The sequence below is a fragment of the Ornithorhynchus anatinus genome, chromosome 14 (genome assembly GCF_004115215.2).
Source record: "Ornithorhynchus anatinus isolate Pmale09 chromosome 14, mOrnAna1.pri.v4, whole genome shotgun sequence".
NCBI lineage: Eukaryota > Metazoa > Chordata > Mammalia > Monotremata > Ornithorhynchidae > Ornithorhynchus > Ornithorhynchus anatinus.
Window position 1 is genome coordinate 14,892,253 of NC_041741.1, and position 20,666 is coordinate 14,912,918.

Consider the following 20,666-nt stretch of genomic DNA (forward strand, 5'->3'; position numbering starts at 1 on the left):
ATACTGTTTGGGGTTCACTGTGTCTTTCCTTATTCCCAGGGGTCCAGTCCCAAGTGCAGCTGGTGGAGTCTGGCCCGGGAGCGCTTAGGCCCTTGCAGCCTCTCAGATTCACCTGCACCATCTCCAGTTATTCCATCACAAACAGTAGTTACAACTGGCTCTGGACTTGACAGCCAGCAGGGAAGGAGCTGGAGTGGATGGGGTATATAAATAGTGGAGGCGGCACTCGCTCTGAGACAACTATTAAGAGTAAAGTATATATCTCCAGGGACACATCCAAGAACAAGCTCTACCTGCAGCTGAACAGCATGACAGCAGCAGACACGGCCCTTTATTATTGGACAAGATACAGTGCTGGGCAGTGAGTATGAGCCCAGACACAAACTTTCCCCTGCAGGCAGTCAGGAGGAGGCTGGGCAGGAGGGGGCACTAGGGCTCCACTGAGCACTCGTAGCCCAGTTCCAGGAGCCGATGGAGAGTAAGACAGAGAAGGAGTTCAGTGTCTGTGGTTTCCTCTTCTTGCTCATTGCACAGCTTTCCCCCAGAGACCATCCCCTCTTTCCTGTCTCTCTGACACCAGCTTCCTTATATGACAAGTATTTCTCCAAGGTATTGACCTTTGGAGAAGGGATTCATTCATTTTTCTGTATTAGTTTCTTAGAAAGCTTGCCTTCTTGTGGGCCAGAGGTCAAATGTAATGCTAACATGGAAATAGCAGTTTCACTGGCTAAATAATATTGACTTTTTGCTGTTGGTAAAAACATTACATATTGCTCTAAACCATGCTCATTCCATTCTGATCTCACCCCATCCCTCGGCTCTTGGGGTGTTTGCAGTATAATCAATCTCAGTCATATTTAGTAAGCACTTACCCCTTACTAACCACTTGGGAGAGTATAATACAACCGAGATGGTACACAAGTTCCCTGCTCACAAGATTACATGGGACTAACAGTCTAAAGAGAAGGTATCTTTTTTCACATTTTACAGATAAGGAAACTAGGGCCCAGAGTGGTTAAGTAGCTTGTCCAAGGTCACACAGCAGGCAAATGACAGAGCTGGGACTAGAATCCAGGTCTCCTACCTTCTGATCCTGTACTCTTCCTCCAGGATATGTTTTCTGTCTTCTTGTCCTCTCCTTTATCAATCATATTTATTGAGTGCTTACCCTGCACAGAACATTGTACTAGGAACTTGGGAGAGTTCAAAACAAAAAGGCTGATAGACACATTCCCTGCCCAAAATGAGCTTCCAGTCTAGAGGGGGAATCAGACATTGGTATAAATAAAAAAATGACATAGTAAGTTCCTTAAGGAAGTGGAGGGAATTGTGTCTTCATCTTTTATCCTATATTCCCAAATAGCTCAGGACCTTGCACACAGTAAGTCTTGATGATGCTAAATTTTTTTAAGGTATTTGTTAAGTAGTTATGATGTGCCAGGTACATTAATAACAATAATAATAATGTTGGTATTTGTTAAGCACTTACTATGTGCAGAGCACTGTTCTAAGCGCTGGGGTAGATACAGGTTAATCAGGTTGTCCCACATGAGGCTCCAGTTAATCCCCATTTTACAGATGAGGTAACTGAGGCACAGAGAAGTTAAGTGACTTGCCCACAGTCACACAGCTGACAAGTGGCAAAGCAGGAATTTGAACCCATGACCTCTGACTCCCAAGCCCAGGCTCTTTCCACTGAGCCATGCTGCTTCTCTGCTAAACACTAGGGTAGATGCCGCTAATCAGGTAAGACATAGTCCATACCCAACATGGGGCTCACAGCTTTAACCCCCACTTTATAGATAAGGTAACTGAGGCACAAAGAAGAGATTTGCTCAAGGTCACATAGCAGACAAGTGGCAGAATTGGGATTAAAGCCCAGGCCCTCTGACTCCCAGACCTTTGCTCTCTCCACTGGATAATATTGCTTCCCTGCCTTAAATCTGGCTTGAATTATATCCTGATTCAGGGGCTCTTCCTCAATCTCAGTGATGTATCTGAGGAGAAACAGAAACAACAAGAACGTGGTAGTTTCACAGTGGATTAAATATCTAAGTCTAGAATAGTTGAGACCATTAGCATAGGAAGATAGTACCCCAGTTATTTCTCCAGAAAGTATTGAATCCCAGTCATCATGTCCACCAATGCCCATTACCACCTCTAAATCCATCCCCATGGCTCTGCTGGATGCTCCTTTCTGCAGCTGAGAGCAGAGACTCACCAGCAAGAAGCAGCTGCTGGGCCTTTATAGGGAAGAAGAGATGCAAATGGGGCCCCTTTAGCCCTGATTAAAGCCCAAACTCAGGGCCCCCATCCCTGCAACCCTGAGAGAGGAGTCCCAGCCCTGCTTTCTGTGTGTTCCCCTCCTGCCTCAAAACTGACCCCAAAGCCCCCACCATGCAGTCTGCCCTCAATCTGCTTTCCATCCTCATCCTGCTCCAAGGTAATTTGGGAAAGATCTTAGTGACTCAGATAACTTGCGTCAGTGGGTATGTATGTATGAGAGAGAAGTTCTCATGATCCCTGCCATCTCTGTATTTGCAGGTGTCCAGGGTGATGTCCAGCTGGTGGAGTCCAGGGAGACGTAAGACAGCCCGGGGGTTCTCTGCGTCTCTCCTGTAAAGCCTCCGGATTCACCTTTAGCAGCCATGGGATGCACTGGGTCCGCCAGGCTCCAGGGACGAGGCTGGAATGGGTGGCAGCTATAAATAGCAAAGGGGACTGGACAAGCTATCGAGACTCTGTGAAAGGCCGATTCACCATCTCCAGGGAGAATGCCAACAGCCTGCTGCATCTGCAAATGAACAGCCTGAAAACTGAGGACACAGCCCTCTATTACTGTACGAGAGACACATTGCAGGACCATGAGTGTGAGCCCAGACACATACCTTCCCCTGTAGTCCTGGATGCCAGAGTACCCCAAATTTTGAAAGTGTCTTTCTCTCTTCTCTCCCATGAGTGGCTTAGTCCCAGACCTAGATAATTTCCCCAGTCTACACCAGTTACTTTTACCAAAGACTGCAAGCTCTTTGAAGTTAGGGAATATGTCTATCAGATCTGTTGTACTGGACTTTTCCAAAGGCTTAGTACAGTGTTCTGCACACACTAAGCACTCAATAAATATCAGTGATTAATTGATTGATTACAGCTTCCTCTGCCCCAACTCTTCCTGGTCTCAACACCCTGCCCGCCCTGTCAGTATCCTGGTTCTGAAAATGGTAATCTTTCCTTATGGGCAGGGAGTATGTCAACCAACTCTGTTGTACTGTACTCTCCCAAGCGCTTGGTATAAATACTCTGCACACAGAAAGTGCTCAAATACAGATGATTTATCTTTGAAGGTCTCTAAGTCATCAATCCCCTGTGAATTTTGCCAGCTCCTCCTCCTGCAAGCTGCATCAGCATCCATGTATCTTTGGAATTAGCATTGAAGCAGCATGGCCTGGAGGAAAGAACACAGGTCTGGGAGTCAGAGGACCTGTGTTCTAATTTTGGCTCTGCCCCTTAACTACTATGTAACCTTGGGAAAGTCACTTAACTTCTCTGTGCCTTAATTACCTTATCTGTAAAATGGAAATTAAGACTGTTAGCCCCATATGGGACATGGACTGTGCCCAACCTGATGAGATTCTATCTACCTCAGTGCTTAGTACAGTACCTGACATAGTAAGCACTTAAATACCACAAAAAAAAGTCAGCACTTACAAATACTAAAAATTGATTTCTCTCAGCTGAATTCATATTTTGGCCAGGCTTGCTCTGGGTGGGTTTCTGGACCCTCCAAAGGACTGCTGCTGTCTGGTAGGGAGAACCAGGTACCCTAGTGTATGCACATTACTCCTAAATCCCATACAGTTCGTCCTCATAAAATGAATTCTCACTGATTCTGGGCAAGTTAACCGGCCTTTTTTGGTTATCTTTGGCCATGAGGATGTCAGTGAGTTTCTGCACCCAGGGAATTTTGTCCAATATCTTGAGCATATTAGAAATATTGAAAATCCCCCCAAACATCTTTGTATTTCTAGTTCCGCAATCGGTGCCAAACCTTGTCCTAGACATTCTGTTTTGGTTTTGTTGCCCCCTTACGGTAGATTGAGGTCACCATCACTTGATGCTGCCAATGACAATAAAATAGGAGCATTGTTTCTAGACACACAACTGCCAAAAAGGTTTGGTAATATTTCTCTAGAATCAGAATCTCTTCTTACCTACTAAGGCATATTAAAAAAAAAAGTTTCTTCACCCAGTCCCTCAGCTTTTGAATATTATGTTACAGCAGGCATGTATGATGGTCAACAGATTTAAAAAAAGGAAAGGCCTAAAATCTTCCAGAATAGAGAATTCACTCACTCTGTCTTTGACAGGTCTTTGTCACATCTTTGTCACTGACTGTCAATCTGAGACATGGCCAGTTTAAGGGAGAAACTGGGCAAAGTGTAGAAAGCTCTACCACTAAGAGAACTAATAATAACAATAATATTAATAACTGTGGTATTTGTTAAATGTTTACCATGTGCCAGGCACTGTACTAAACACTGGGGTAGATACAAGCAAATTGGGTTCCTGCCCCACATAGGTCACAGTCTTAATCCCCATTTTTACAGTTAACAGGCACAGAAAAGCTAAATGACTTTCCCAAGGTCAAATACCAGACAAGTGGCAAGGTCAGGTTTAGAACCTGGTCCTTCTGATTCCCAGGCCTGTGTTCTGTCCACTAGGCCATGCTGCTTCTCTAATGTCTGCCAGAGTTCTGATAGGGAAGGAAGGAAAAAAGTTGTGTTTGTCCAGAAGGTGGAGGGTCACGAGGAACACCAGAGTGTCTCTGAACAATGTGGAGTTTGCCTTTGTGTGCTTATCAACCCATTTAATATACAGACTGCAATCATTCAGCACCATGTACTGGAAAGAGCACAAAGAGTGAGGAAACATTGGTTCTAGTCTGCCACTGGCCTACTGGGGAACTCCAAGCAAGTGCTTTAACTATTTTGTGCTTCAATTTCTTCATTTATAAACTTTCCATCCCAGTCATGAGAGAATTAAATGCAATCATTTATATGAAAGCCCTTTGGGAAAATATACATCACACAAAGGCAGGGTATTATTATAAAAACCTAAACATACAGAATTCCCTGTCTTCAGAAGTTCTGGAGACAAATTATTTGTAGACTCAATAAGGGTTTGGTGGGATAAAGCGGCCCATAGTGGATTACTACAAACCATGGTGAAGGGCTCAGAAAGGGCTATCTATATGTTCAGATTATTTAGTCCCATGATGGGTTATTAAGGTGGGGGGCAGGGGGAGGTGGGAACATTAGGGGTTTAAGATGGTCCATCTATACCCGGGAAGGCCAGCCACCCTCACAGAGTGGCTTCAAGTGTCCTGTGACCCTGTCAGCCACACAGTTCTAGAATGGAAAGACCACTGGTCTGACCTAGTAATAGCATTACTGATGTAGGGTGTTTCTAACATTTGCATTTTATATATGAGTTTGTGTGCTTGGGTCCTTTCTCTCTCCCCATTTGTTGCTTCAGGGCAGAGAAACTATTTTCTTCTGTTCATAAATAGTAATAAATAATATCCCAGGGCTCTGCCTGCAGTCGTTGTTCCAAATGAGAGTTGACAATCAGCTTGAGAGCAGGTATTGTTCCTTTAACTTTTCCCAAATATTCCTCTATACCTCATACTTTGCCACAGAAAGGGCCTGGTAAATCCTGTTGGAGACACTGATGTTAACTGACTAAATGATATCAGTATACATGTGAAAAAAATCCAGGGTAAGGATGTCCGTTCTGCTCCCTGCCCCGACCTCACCTTCCCGTTTTGTACTTTAGTTTTCTCCACCTGTAAAATAGGGGAAATAATCTTCCTGGGGGCAATTGCAAAGAATGAGATCACCTTGGTCCATCTGCACCTTTGGTAAAAATGAACAGCCACAGGAGAATACATTCAAAGACCCACGTCAGTGGAAAACTAATCAGGATGAAAGAAGGAACGAGGAGTTCCTGTTTGGCATGAGAGTATGGCCCAGCCCCCATCCAACTCCTCAGGTTCTGAATGTCATCTCAAACAGAGCTCCATGTGGGACAGGGGACTTTGAACTACCTGATGGATTTATATCTACCCCAGCATTCAGAACAGTGCTCGACACATAGTAAGGAGATTAACAAATATCAAATTAAAAAAAAAGGTTCAGAATCAGCTCCCAAGCCTGATCCCAATACCCAAGGGCATCCAAGACCAGAGCTCACATCCCCATTCCATTCCCTCTAGGCTGAGTCATCAGGTGTGGTCTCAACAGCCTCAGCTCCTGGCTGGTGGTGTCCACTCTCCTTACCACAGGGCTGGTGAAAAGATTTGTGTCAGAGACAAGGATTAAGTTAACTCCTGCTTATATTGAAGAGCTTTTTTTCTTTTCCATCAAAGTTCTTCCATCTGCCTCAAAAGAGCAAGCAATTTTCTCCATACAAACCCAAGATGGCTGTCCAATGCAGCAGGGAGTCTGTGCCGGAAGAAGAGGTGAGTCTTATTCATTCTTCTCTCTGTCACTGCAAGCAGTCCTAAGCCAGAGGAAAGCTTTGTCCATAATACAGGATCTTGGGCATCAGGGGAAGTGACCCGGGGGGCAGAGCCATCCCCAAACCAACTGGGGGCTCAGCTTTACTCCTGATGATGATGCTATGGTCATCAGCTTCTGAGTTGAGCCCAGCCACTGCAGGCAGGGGAATTAGGTCTATTTCACACCATCTACCACAGTCAGGCACATGGCAAAGCCATACCTCCTGGAGTTGGCAGCTGGAGACAAGGAGGTGAGTGGAAAGAGACAGGAACTCCTGATAAGTTTGTCTGGATGTTGGCTGCTGTGGTGGATCTCAGACACCCTCCAGCTGCCCCTTGCACCAGGGTATGAGGTTACTGACGGCCAGGGGGAGACCCAACAATATCCATTTTACTTCTGAAGTAAAAAAAGTGGGCTACCCCAAGATGGAAATTCTGACTCAGTAATTAAACTATTAGGCATCTCTATAGTTCTAGATTACTTACCTGATAGAGTACATAATTCCAGATTATTTTTGGTCAAAGTAGGATGATGATCCTTAGTTGATGATCCACTTCCCCATTTATAACATTGCTTCTATGAGAAAATTGGTTCCAAGATAATTTTGACTTATGCAATTTCCAGAAACCAATTCTGTTGGGAATCCAAGTACTTTTTATAATTTCTTCCTGTTTGCCAAGGTTAGTCTCTTGGTTAAGATGTATACTTCGCAGAATCCCTAGGGAGTTTAAGGCCACTAAGGAGGAAATATAGATGAATATCAGTCTAGGACTCAGGGACACAAAGTGCTAAAGCACCTTGGGAATCAGCAAGGCCTTGTGGAAACAGCAGGGGCCTGGGAGTCAAAGTATCTGTGTTCTAATTCTGTCTCCATCACTTACCTGCTGGGATCTTGGGCAAGCCACTTAACTTCTCTGTGCCTCAATTCCCTCATATATAAAATGGGAATTCAATACCTGTGCTCCCTCCTAAACTTTGGACCTCAGGCAGTACCTGATCATCTTATATCTCCCCACAGTGCTAGTACAACGCTTGGCACATAAGAGCCCTTAAATACCACAATTATTATGAGATACATGACAGATCCAGAAGCCCGTGGTTTCGAGTAGCTTATGGGAAATGCCCCCACTCTAGTTTTTGTCCTAGACTTGGGGTTAGAGGTGATTATTCCTGGGCACAATCAGTTTACAAAGGCACATCATATTAGCACTTAGGATCTTCCCCAACACTTACCAGAATCACTTGAGGGACAAAGGTATCATTTAAGCATGTTGGAGACTCCATCTTGAATTAGCACTCTTTCTGCATCTCTCTCCTCACCTACATGCAGGTACCATATACACAGACCCACATCCATTAAATCCTATAGCTTTAGGGCCATGGGGAATTAGTCACAGCCCTGCTAGGGTCAAGATATTTAATAACAAATGAGTGAGGTCTCTTTGGATTTGATCCCCTTTTAGGGTTCACCTGAGTTTGAGCCAGGCCTTGCCATCACCCCCACTTTAACTCTTTAGGGTGAAAAGAGCATCTTGTCTGCCTGTATTTGAACCCTTTCTCTAGTTCCTTTCTAGATTAATTCCTGAGCCAATACTGCTTAAGCCTCTTGTGATGTCATCCAGGTGTCAGCATATCCTGCAGGTGTCTGTCAGGTCTTTGTGAAACAAGTAGTAGTTCTGAGTCAGTGATGTTTGAAATTGCATCTTTTTCTGGGGATCAGCTCCAGCCTAGGGAAAGTCTCAAAAAAGGAGAAAAAGCTTACATTTGAGAAAACATTTGCATCAGACCTAAGCTCCAGAGAACATGTACCCCTATATATTACACTAATATAATCTTATAGAGTTGTACTACCTCCATCACATCTCCATTCTTACGTTCAATGAGGCCCTCATCTCTTCTCTCAAGCAGAAAATGGACTGCTCTCATACTAGCCACTGTGAGATGAAGCTTCGATCAGAAGTATTTGATTGCTTACTGTGTATGCATGAGAGAGTGCAATAAAATAAGTAGATGTGATCACTGCCCTTAAGGAGTGTGTAATCTAAGCAGTGTAGCCTAGTGGCTAGTGCATGGGCCTGGGAGTGAGAGGACCAGCTCCACCACTTGTCTGCTGTGTGACCTTGGGCAAGTCACTTAACTTCTCTGTGCCTCAGTTACCTCATCTGTAAAATGGGGATTAAGACCATGAATCCCATGTAGAACATGGACTGTGTGCAAACTGATTAGCTTGCATCTATCCCAGCACTTAGACAGTGCCTAGAATAAGTCCTTAATATCATGAAATAAAAGAAAAATGTTGCTAGTTCTCAGACTATAGATTCCATAGAATATTATCCACAAGCTCTTCAGGGCCTGGTTTGCACTAACCCCTCTGCATCCATCTTCAAATCCCAGTATCCCAATTCTCCTTTTCCCATTTGGCAAATCATTCTGAATCCAAACAAAGGAAATTCAGTCACCAAAGGCTCCCTCTAGGGATTTTGTATGGGGCCCTCACAGAGTATGGATGGTGGCTACCCTTACCACAGTGACACACCCAAAAGCAATAACCAATATGATCAAATCACATCCACTTTTCACCCTATTACACTGCTGAAGTGAATGCTTAAACAGGACTGTTCATTACCTGTTAGAAAAAAATCTTTGATTTTAGTTCATTGCTAACTTCGGTGAGAGCTGGGTCAGACATGAATCTACATTTTCAGTGGCAGCCCATTTGGAACCAATCACATATTAACAGGATGTGGAAAAGGAATGAAGTTCCAATATTTCTTCAGGGACAGTGCTCTGCCCACAGTAAGTGTTCAATAAATACTACGGACTGAATGAGATTATGTCCCCATCACACACTCCCCAACTAGTTCTCCAGGAAAAGACCAGTTTCAAACCACCTGCACCATTGGCCATAGTGTCCAAGATTTTGTCATCCCCATAGATTTCCACAGCAGTGAAGAAAGACGCGAGCCTTATAGCAGCCACCCATCTGAAATGACTCATTACAGAGCAGAATGAATCCATACCTCAAGACAAAAAGCCTGCTCTCACCTTTTCACTGACATCTCCCATCATCATAATGGAGTCTGGAGTGCTCTGAGTGTCTTGTTTCAAGGAAGATCACATATTAGGTCCCAGATACAAGTTAGCAGGTAGTAGTAGATAAGGATTGAAATTCAACCCTGTTGCAGGGGCCTGGACCATTTAGTTCTCGGCCATCGTGTTCAAGAATTTTTCCTATAGATTTCTGATAATTAACGCTACTACTACAACTAATAATAATTAATAATAATGTTAGTTGGTAAGCACTTATGTGCCAGGTACTGGGGTGGATACAAGAAAAGCAGGTTGGGACACAGTGAAACCACCAATGAAGAGACCAGGCTTTTAGTGGCCACCCATCTGAAATGACTCATTACAGGGCAGAATGACTCCATAACCCTCACTGTGCCCCAAAACAGATGCCTCTCTCACCTTTTCACTGACATCTCCCATCAACACAGTGGGGTCTGCAGAGCTCTGAGGGTCTTTGTTGCAAAGAAGAGGATGGGCAGAGATGTGTCCCTGTGCTGCTACCATAGCTGTTTCTATTATAGTGATGCATCTCCAGTCAAAATCCATTTCCTTCCCCAAATGCAACCAAGTGTTGAAACCCTAATGCTAGCAGACTCCTGAATCCCAGATCCATTTTCAAACCCCAGCATCCTAATCTTCCCTTTCCCATTTGGAAATTTAATTTGAATCCAAACCCAGGAATTTTGTCCCCAAAGGTCCCCGGGTGGATTTTGCAAAGGGTTTTTACAGGGTGTAACAATACGGTAGCTACCACAGTGATATACCCAACAGCAATAACCAGAAGGTGTGTAGCATTAATAGACCACATCAAATTTAGACGCACCTTGCCTTGCAACTTCATACTTTGACAAAGCCATCAGAGGTTACCATTATGGGAAGCAGCGTGGCTCAGTGGAAAGAGCCTGGGCTTCGGAGTCAGAGGCCATGGGGTTCGACTCCCAGCTCTGCCACTTGTCAGCTGTGTGACTGTGGGCAAGTCACTTAACTTCTCTGTGCCTCAGTTACCTCATCTGTAAAATGGGGATTAACTGTGAGCCTCCTGTGGGAAAACCTGTATCTACCCCAGCACTTAGAACAGTGCTCTGCACATAGTAAGCGCTTAACAAATAACATTATTATTACACAAGATCATTCATACCTGTAGGTTAGAGTAGAACAACTCTAATTTAGGCCACTGCCGACTGCACTGACTTTAGGACAGGGAAGTGGTCCTCACACAGGCAGTCATCCCGCATTGATTCACCCACTCTCCACTTCAGTAGTGCTTCATTAGGTCCTGGAGTAGGATCGCTTAAGAATTTGGTAGGGATGTGGCACCAACACTGCTACAGGGGGCTACAGGGGATGACTAGGCTCCTCGAATATGGCCTCTAAGACATTCCACCACATCTCCCCAATCAGCTCTGCAGGAAGATCCTTAGTCTCAGTGCAGTCACCTCCAAAGACTGCTGGACAGAGAATGTGTGTCTGAGCCGAGTAGAGTCACACCCTACACAGCCTCAGGGCAGAAACCTATCAATGGCAGCTCTCACCTCTTCATTCATGTGCCTGGCCAATTAAATCTGCAGAGACCTGAGGTCTGTGGAGATTTGGTGCAGAGATGGAGACTTTGGGTAGATCTGCATCAGCATAATACAACAGTAATAGTGTCTAGTATTACCACAGTAATTAATCAGAATTATTGTGCTCAGAATTTTTTCCCCAAAAGCCCTCTGGGGATTTTGTCTGAGGCTCCCACAGTGTGTCACTATAGCTCTACCACCCCAAAGCAAATCATCCAACAGCAATAACCACAATGCATTCTATTTGGAAGAAAAGAACCACTGTTCACCCTTCCAACCTGTACTTCGGTACGTCACCAAAGTAAATTACAAAGATTACATCAGTTTATTCATCAATGTTAGTTCATTGGTGGCTGCACTGACTTTATAATGAAAACTGGGATCCACATAGCCATGAATCCCACTTTCACTGACCTTAGCACTACATTAAGTATCCAGCCCAAACTAGAAGGAATTGGGTATAAAGTTCCAACACTGTTGCAGGAAACTGGAGAACCTCTGGGATTTTCTGCCACCACCACCACCCACTCCTTACCTCTATAAAAAAAAAAAAAAAGAGAGATTAGGTTTAAGGCAGCCACCCCAAAATTAGTCACTCCACACAGCCTCAGGACAGATTAGAGACAGAAGGCCTTACCCGGGGAGATATCCGCTCTCACCTCTTCCCTCACAACCTGTTCTGGGGCAGTGGGATAGGCAGAGGTCTGAGGGGCAGTGTGTGGGGCCATGTCAGTGTGATTATTCGATGAATGATATTTATTATTTGCTGTGTGCTGAACAGTGTACTAAACTCTTAGGAGAGTAAATATAACAGAGTTGGTAGATACGTTCCCTGCTCATAGGGAACTTAGAGTCCGGAGGGGAGTTTCCTAGTGGCTTAGTGGAAAGGGTATCATAAACAATGATTTTGCGTGCTTATGTTGTACAGAACACTGTATGAAGCAACTGAGAAAGTACAATACAACAGAGTAGATATACATTCCCTGCTCACAAGGTTATAGTCTTGAGGAACTGCAGTAGTGATAGTTGCTCTTCCACATTAACTTTTCTCCACTCATATTCCCTCCCTGATGACGGGGACACTAGCCACCACTAGAATTGGACCCATCCCCAGACTCATTTTTCACATCTTCAGGTTAATCCTCAATCTAAATCCAGGAAGTCAGGAACCAAGAGGCCCCTCTGGAAATTTTGGACAGAACCCTCATAGGGTGTGAGGAGCAACAACTATGACAGTGATGCACCTGACGGCCAATAATCAGGCTGTGCCCATCACCGTCAACCAGATGCCACTTTCAACCCACCAGTGCAAACCAAAAGATGACATCAGTGTTACCTCTAGGGATGATAGAGATTGACTGGAAAGTAAGATGAAAAGTCCATGAGAGGAGACTCACCCCAGTCCCAGGAAACACTTGAGAGTTTCCAAAAAATCCCAAATGGCCTTCTTGTCCAATTGGCCCTGAAGTCAGACCCCCACCCCAATGCCTATCTCCACTTCCATCCTTGCCCCCTTTTCACCCCCTCACTTAAACAAAAAAGTTGTCTGTCAAAAGGTGTCTCTGTGGGCAGCATAGAGGACTTATCTAATAATCAATTATATTTGAGTGATTACTGTGTGGAGACCACTGTGGGAAGCAGGGAAGCCAATTTAGCTAAGGGAGTCAGAGTACCTTGGCTCTAATCCCAGCTCTGCCACTTGTCTGCTGGGTAACCATGGACAAGTCATTTAACTTCTCTGTGACTCAGTTACCTCCTCTGTAAAATGAGGATTAACTCTCTCTCTCTCCCTCCAATTAAGAATGAGAACCCCATGTGGGACTCATGATTTAATAAAGATCCCAGAGGAAGCAAGCAGGGTTAACGAAGCAGCTTGACTGTGTGGATACAGCACGGAGCCGGGAGTCAGAAGGACCTGTGTTCTAATCCTGGCTCCATCACTTGTCTGCTAGGTGATTCTTGGCCAAGTCACTTCACTTCTCTGTGGTTCAGTTCCCTCATCTGTAAAATGGGGATTGAGACTGAGCCCTATTTGGGACCAGGATGGTGGTCCAACCTGAATTAGGTTCTATCTACCCTCGTGCTAAGTAAAGTGTCTGGCACTCAGGACCTTGTTTTAGTTGCTTCCTGTATTTAAGCACTTACTGAGTCATACCCAAACCATCGTGAACAGCCTTAAGTTAACTTGTCCTTGAGATTTCAGGCTCTACCTTGGGCCTTAACCCCAACCCATTTCCCAGCCAGGTGCGTTCCAGGACTTCACAAGCTGCATCTCTGATCATGAGGACTTAGTCCCGCCTTTATCAACTCGGAGTCAGGTGTCCCTGAAGGTCCTCGGCCCACACAAGCACATATAGTTGATCTGCACATAGTAAATGCTCAATAAATACCACTGATTAACTGATTGATTGACCCAAACAACTACCTCATCCTACCCCAACTGGATTATTGCATCAGCATGCTTTCTGATGTTCCAATCTCCTGTCTCTCCACACCATGTTATACTTCACTCTGCTGCCCTGATTACCTCTCTACACCAAACTTTTCTGGGCATGTCACCCCTCTCCTCAAATCTCCAGTGGTGGCTTATCAACCTCCTTATTCAAGCAAAACCTTCCTCACTATTGGCTCCAAAGCTCTTCATCACCTTGCCCCTTCCTACCTCAATCCCTTCTCTCCTTCTTACACCACAGTCCATACACTCCGCTCCTCTGGTGCTTTCTTCTCACTGTGCCTTGTTCTCGCCTGTCCCACCTTCGACTCCCCAGCCCACATCCTACCTCTGGCCTGTAATGCCTTCCCTCCTCAAATGCCCTTCTTCCCTTAGAGAAGAAGCACCGTGGCTTAGTGAAATCAGCTGGGAGTCAGCAGACGTGGGTCCTAATCCTGGCTCTGCCATTCATCAGCTGGGTGACTTTGGGCAAGTCATTTAACTTCTCTGTGCTTCAGCTACCTCATCTGTAAAATGGGGAATAAGACTGTGAGCCCCACGTGGGAACCAGATTATCTTGAATCTACCCCCAACACTTAGGAACGGTGCCTTGGCATATAGTAAGCACTTAAATACCATTATTATTATTCACCACACTTCCCCTTCAAAGCCCCTACTGAAGGCTCACCTTCTTCCCAGAATAAGCCCCCCTTTCCCTCAGCTCCCCCCCTTTCCCTCAGCTTCCCCCCTTTCCCTCAGCTCCACCTCACCCTACCCCCTGCCCCACAGCTTTTGTGTTATATGTATATATCTATAATTCTATTTATATAATGCCTGTTTTATTTTTCTGATGTGTTTTATCTATATGCATATATATAATACTATATATATATAATATAATATTATTTATTTATATAGATTCTTCTGATGCTTCTTTACCTGTTTTGATGTCTGTCTCCCCCTTCCTAGACTGTGGCCCATTGTGGGCAGGGATTCTCTCTCTCTGTTGCTGAACTGTACTTTCAAGTGCTTAGTACAGTGGCCTGCACACAGTAAGCGCTCAGTAAATACAATTGAAATGAATGAAGTACCTAGGTTCAGCATCCAGCTCCAGTCAGAGAGCAAGAAGAACAAGAGACCCCATCTTCCCTGGGCCTAGATTGTGGTTCCATGCTACTGTAGTTCACCCCAAGGGCTGGTGGGGCTTGTGCTTAGGAAGTCCATCTTTTCCCAGCAGTATCTCAAGAGGAAATGTCCTTCACTCAAATATGCCCATGTCTCTTATCCTAAAAAAACCTCCCTTGACTCCAACACCTCCTTCCTGTAATCGCCCCACCCTCCCTCCTACTATTCCTCTCCAAACTCCTTGAACCATTTTTCTACACTCATTGTCTCAAGTTCCTCTCCTCCAATTATCTCCTTGACCCTCTCCAATCTGGCTTTCCAATCCCTTCTTTCCACAGAAAACCACCCTCTCAAAGTCACAAATGATCTTCTTGCAAATCCAATGAATCTCTACTTCATTCTAATTCATTCATTTCAATAGTATTTATTGAGCGCTTTACTATGTGCAGAGCACTGTACTAAGCGCTTGGGATGAACAAGTCAGCAACAGATAGAGACAGTTCTCCTCCACCTCTCAGCTGTCTTTGACGCTGTCAACCATCCCAGCTTAATCCCCATTTTACAGATGAGTTAGGCACAGAGAAGTCAATGACTTGCCTAAAATTGCATAATAATAATAATAATAATAGTAAATGGCATTGTTAAGCGCTTAATATGTGCCAAGAAACTGTTTTAAGCACTGGGGTAGATACAAGGTAATCAGGTTGTTCCATGTGGGGGTTTCATAGTTCTTAATCCCCATTTTACAGATGAGGTAACAGGCACAGAGAATTAAGTGACTGCCAAAGTCACACAGCTGATAAGTTGTGGAGCTTAGGATTAGAACGCACAACCTCTGATTCCAAAGCCCGCACTCTTTCTATTAAGCCACACTGCAAATGGAGGAGCTGGGATTAGAACCCAGGTGGCTTCTGACCCCCCAGGCCTGGGCTCTATCCACTAGGCAACACTGCTTTTCTAAAGCCTTACCTTAAAGTAAAACTGGGCCACTCTGTCTTTCCCCTCATGTACAATCAGTTGCGCTGCCAACAAATGTCCTCTTCACAACCACGTTTAAATCTTTCCATTCCTCACTGTCCATTCTGAAAATGACTTGTCCAGAGGACTTAGTCTTTGAGGAAGAACTCCACCTCAAACTTTCCACTTGGGTATCTTCCAGGTTCAGTCTATCCAAAGGATTCAACATTCTATGGCCCAAAACTATCTTCCCCACCAAGATGATCCGCCACTTACTGCAAACTAGGAACTTCGCCCTCCCCCCTTCTTTTAAACCCTTGTTACTGTCCCTCCTCCAGGAAGTGTTTGTGAAATCAACTCCGCCCACTCTCCAGACAGGAAACACCTTCTGTGACCCACAACTCATTCTGGGTGGTGACTGTGCTTTGCCTACATGAGGATGTGGAATAAGTGTGCCTAGTATAACTTCCAACCCAGGACTCAGCAAACACACATTGGTTGGGTTTTGACGGACTGAAAATACACCCACTCCTAACTGTGAATATTCAAGGGATTTAACTCAGTCTGGTGAGGTAAACCTTTGCATTCCATTACTGTATTCAGAGACCACAAGGAGACAGAAGGCAATCTACATTTTGGCTCGGTAAACTTTAGAACAAGAACTGTAACTGACAGGCACATCAGTTACAGGTCAAGTTTGTATTATCCAACTCAACTCAATATAGGATGGGCTCGCAGGATTAATAATAATCAATAATAATGGTATTTGTTAAGCAATTACCATGTGCCAAGCAACTGTTCTAAGCCCTGGGGTATATACAAGGTAAGCAGGTTGTCCCATGTGAGGCATATTGTCGACCATCCCCTCCTCCCTCCATACCTTATCTCACCTTGGCTTCACGGACTCCGTCCTCTCCTGGTTCTTCTTATCTCTCTGGCCGGTCATTCCTCGGTCTCCTTCGCCGGCGCCTCCTCCGCCTCCCATCCTTTAACTGTTGGAGTTCCTCAAGGGTCAGTTCTTGGCTCTCTTCTGTTCTCCATTTACACTCACTCCCTTGTGTGAACTCATTCGCTCTCACGGCTTTGACTACCATCTCTACACAGATTGACACGCAGATCTACATCTCCGCCCCTGTCCCTCTCCCCCTCCCTTCAGGCTCGCATCTCCTTCTGCCTCCGGGATGTCTCCACCTGGATTGTCGGCCCGCCACCTAAAACTCAACATGAGCGAGACTGAGCTCCTCATCTTCCCTCCCAAACCCGGTCCTCTCCAGACTTTCCCTATCACCGTGGATGGCACGACCATCCTTCCCGTCTCTCAAGCCCACGATCTCGGTGTCATCCTTGACTCGTCTCTCTCGTTCACTCCAAACATCCTATCTGTTACCAAGAACCTGCCGGTTTCACCTTTACAATATCGCCAAGATCCGCCCTTTCCTCTCCACCCAAATGGCTACCTTACTGCTACGGGCTCTCGTTATATCCCGGCTAGACTACTGTGTCAGCCTTCTCTCTGACCCTCCCCTTCCTCCTCTCTCGCCCCGCTCCGGTCCTATTCTTCCACTCCGCTGCCCGGCCTTCATCTTCCTGCAGAAACGATCTGGTTCATGTCACTCCCCTTCTTAAACAACTCCAGTGTTGCCTATCAACCCTCCGCTCCAAACAAAAACTCCTCACTCTAGGCTTCGAGGCTCTCCATCACCTTGCCCCTTCCTACCTCTCCTCCCTTCTCTCTTTCTACCACCCACCCCGCACGCTCCGCTCCTCCGCCGCCCCACCTCCTCACCGTCCCTCGGTCTTGCCTATCCCGCCGTCGACCCCTGGGGCCACGTTCCTCCCGTGATCCTGGAACGCCCTCCCTCCTCACCCTCCGCCAAACTGATTCTCTTCCCCTCTTCAAAACCCTACTTAAACTCACCTCCTCCAAGAGGCCTTCCCAGACTGAGCTCCTCTTCTCCCTCTACGCCCCTCTACCACCCCCCCTTCACCTCTCCGCAGCTTAACCCTCTTTCCCCCCCACTTTCCCTCTGCTCCTACCCCTCTCCCTTCCCATCCCCTCAGCACTGTACTCATCTGCTCAACTGTATATATTTTCATTACCCTATTTATTTTGTTAATGAAATGTACATCGCCTTGATTCTATTTAGTTGCCCATTGTTTTTACGAAGATGTTCTTCCCCTTGACTCTATTTATTGCCATTGTTCTCGTCTGTCCGTCTCCCCCCGATTAGACCATAAGCCCGTCAAACGGCAGGGACTGTCTCTGTTGCCGACTTGTTCATTCCAAGCGCTTAGTACAGTGCTCTGCACATAGTAAAGCGCTCAATAAATACTATTGAATGAATACAGTCTTAATTTAGTCTTAATCCCATTTTACAGATGAGGTATTGAGACACAGAGAAGGTAAGTGGCTTGCCCGAGGTTCACACAGCAGACCAAGTGGTGGAGGTGGGATTAGAACCCACTTTCTCTGACTCCCAAGCCCATGCTCTTTCCACTTAGCCCACACTGCTTCTCAGTAACACGTGGTGGGGGTTGAAAAAACATCAAAAATGATCAGTATAAAGTGAGGGGATTCAGTCACTGAGAACTCTGAACACTATTACCCCTTTTTATAATTCTGTCACCACTGAACACCCTCCACCAAGATCCACAGGCAGAGAGACCATTTTCATGAATGCAGCAGCCATCAGACAAAACATTCTGTGGCAAAGAATTTTATCAGGGCAGAGTCATCCACACCCTTTCCTTCACATCAGAAGCAGATCAGGGGAACAAACACATCCCTGAGAAGCCAGCTCTCATATCCTCACTAAAATTTTCAATTGCAGCAAATGAGACATCTCCCAGAACTCAGAGGAGCTTAGGGGGCTTGGTCTAAGAACCATTAATTTCAGGGCTGTGTCACTGTGCTACTACTGCGATGATTGAAACTGATACTCCCTCAGTGATTTGTTTTCAATTACAATCCCCCTTCTTCCCCAGGATACAACCAGAATCCAGAATCCTGGATTTCTCTCCAAAGCCCAGCACACCAGTTCTTTTCCCCATCTAGAAACACATTCTGAATCTGAACTCAGGAAATGCCATCCCCAAAAGCCCTTCTGGGGATTTCGTTATGGCACTCTCACATAATGTAACTATAGCTGGAGTAGCTATCACAGTGATAAACTCAAGAGCAATAACTAGGATGTGCTTGGCATTGTCAGATCAATTCCACTCATCCACTGCCTCAGAATCAATCATAATTGAGCGCACACCACTTATACTAATATACTAAGCTCTAGGGAGAGTACAGTATAAACAGTTAGTAGACATATTCCCTGCTTACAGGAAGTTAGAAGGGGAGGCAGACATTAATATAAATGTTACATATATGTACATAAGCACTGTGGGGCAAATAAAGGGTGCAAATCCAAAGTGCAAGTAAATATCAAGTACTCCTTGTAATTCACTGAAGTAACAAATGATTACAGTGAGAATGAGATCCATCAACACCTGGTTAAAGACCCATTTTAGATTAATTTACTGGTGACTACACAGACATTAATGAAAATTGGGACTCAGACATGAGCCACATATTTGTTCCCCTTAGCACTGCTTCAAGTTGCCCCCTTATTAGGGATAGGAACTGGTGACTTACTGGGCTCTTCAAGTCTAATCTCCAGGATTCTCCATTTCCACCTCATCCTCCCCACACAGCTCTGCAGGAAGAGAGACCGGCCTCAAAGCAGCCACCTCAAAATGATCCTTGGGCACAGGATGTGTTGGGCAAGTCACTTAACTTTTCTTTGCCTCAGTTTTCTGATCTTAAAATAGAGATTACACTTGAAGAGCCTAATAGGAATCTGTTCTCCCTCCTCTTTAGACTTTTAACACCAATGGGACACAGACTCTGTCAGACATGATTCTCTTATATCTACCCCAGTACTAAATATAATGCTAGACCTCATCGCCACCACCATTGTCCATCACCAGTGATTTAGAGATCAATTCTAAATTTCATTTATTTCTGGCTACATAGACTTTTCAATAAGAAGTGATATCCACAGGCACCAATCCCATACTTATTCATCTTATCCTTGTTTCAGTAATGCTTCATTAGGCCCTGGACGAGGGTGAGCAAAGATTGGGTAGGGATTGCAGGAAGAGAAATGCATCTCAAGGCAGTCACATCACAAAGACGTCTCAACCTCTTGCCCCATGTCCTGCAAAAGTCCTCCCTCTTCATATCTGACAGATGATTACTCTCCTGACTTTCAAAGCCTTATTGATGCACAACTCCCCCAAGAGGCCTTCCCTAAGCCAGTTTTCCTTCTCTTCAACTCCCTTCTGAATCACCTTGAATTGTTCCCTTTATTCTTCATTCTCTCCCCCTCTTCCCAACCCCTCAGCACTCATGTACATATCTGTAATTTTATTTACATTATCTGCCTCCCTCTCCAGACTGTAAGATCATTGTGGGCAGAGAATGTGACTGTTACACTGTACTCCCCCAGTTGTTCAGTAAGCACACAGTAAGCACTCAAGTATGATTGACTGTCTAGACTGTAGGTTTGTTATGAACATCAAAATGTGTCATATTGTTGTATTGTAATCTCTTAAGCATTTAGTACAGTGCCCTGCAGCAGATATGACTGATAAAATATCTGTCTAGTAAAACTACAAAGGATTAAACATGTATTGGCTGGGTGACTGTTGGCTTGACTGATTGACTGTCTTGATTTTAAGTATATGAAGTAGAGCCTTTTGATTTTGCTATAGTATTCAGAGGCCAGAGAGATAAAACAGAGCCCAAAATATTAACAGGAGATGCTCTTCAGTATGAACAATCGTAACCTACATGTATGAATTTCAAGTCTATTTAAGTGTTTCATCATAACTTAATATAGGATTTCCTATAGACTGTTAAGCTCTTAGTGGGGAGAGACCACATCTATTGTATTGTGCTTTCCCAAGTGCTGA

General features: G+C 44.9%; 1 long non-coding RNA gene and 1 gene segment (V, D, J or C); one reads left to right on the top strand and one right to left on the bottom strand.

Moving 5' to 3' along the window:
• LOC100076640 overlaps nt 1–20,666 on the top strand; it is a 343,932-nt gene that overhangs the window by 208,918 nt on the left and 114,348 nt on the right.
• On the bottom strand, nt 5,037–15,940 carry LOC103168185. Its single transcript, XR_003764292.1, has 3 exons — nt 15,714–15,940; nt 7,791–8,295; nt 5,037–7,293 (listed from the first exon to the last, which is right to left on the bottom strand). It is a non-coding gene; the product is annotated as an uncharacterized LOC103168185 (long non-coding RNA).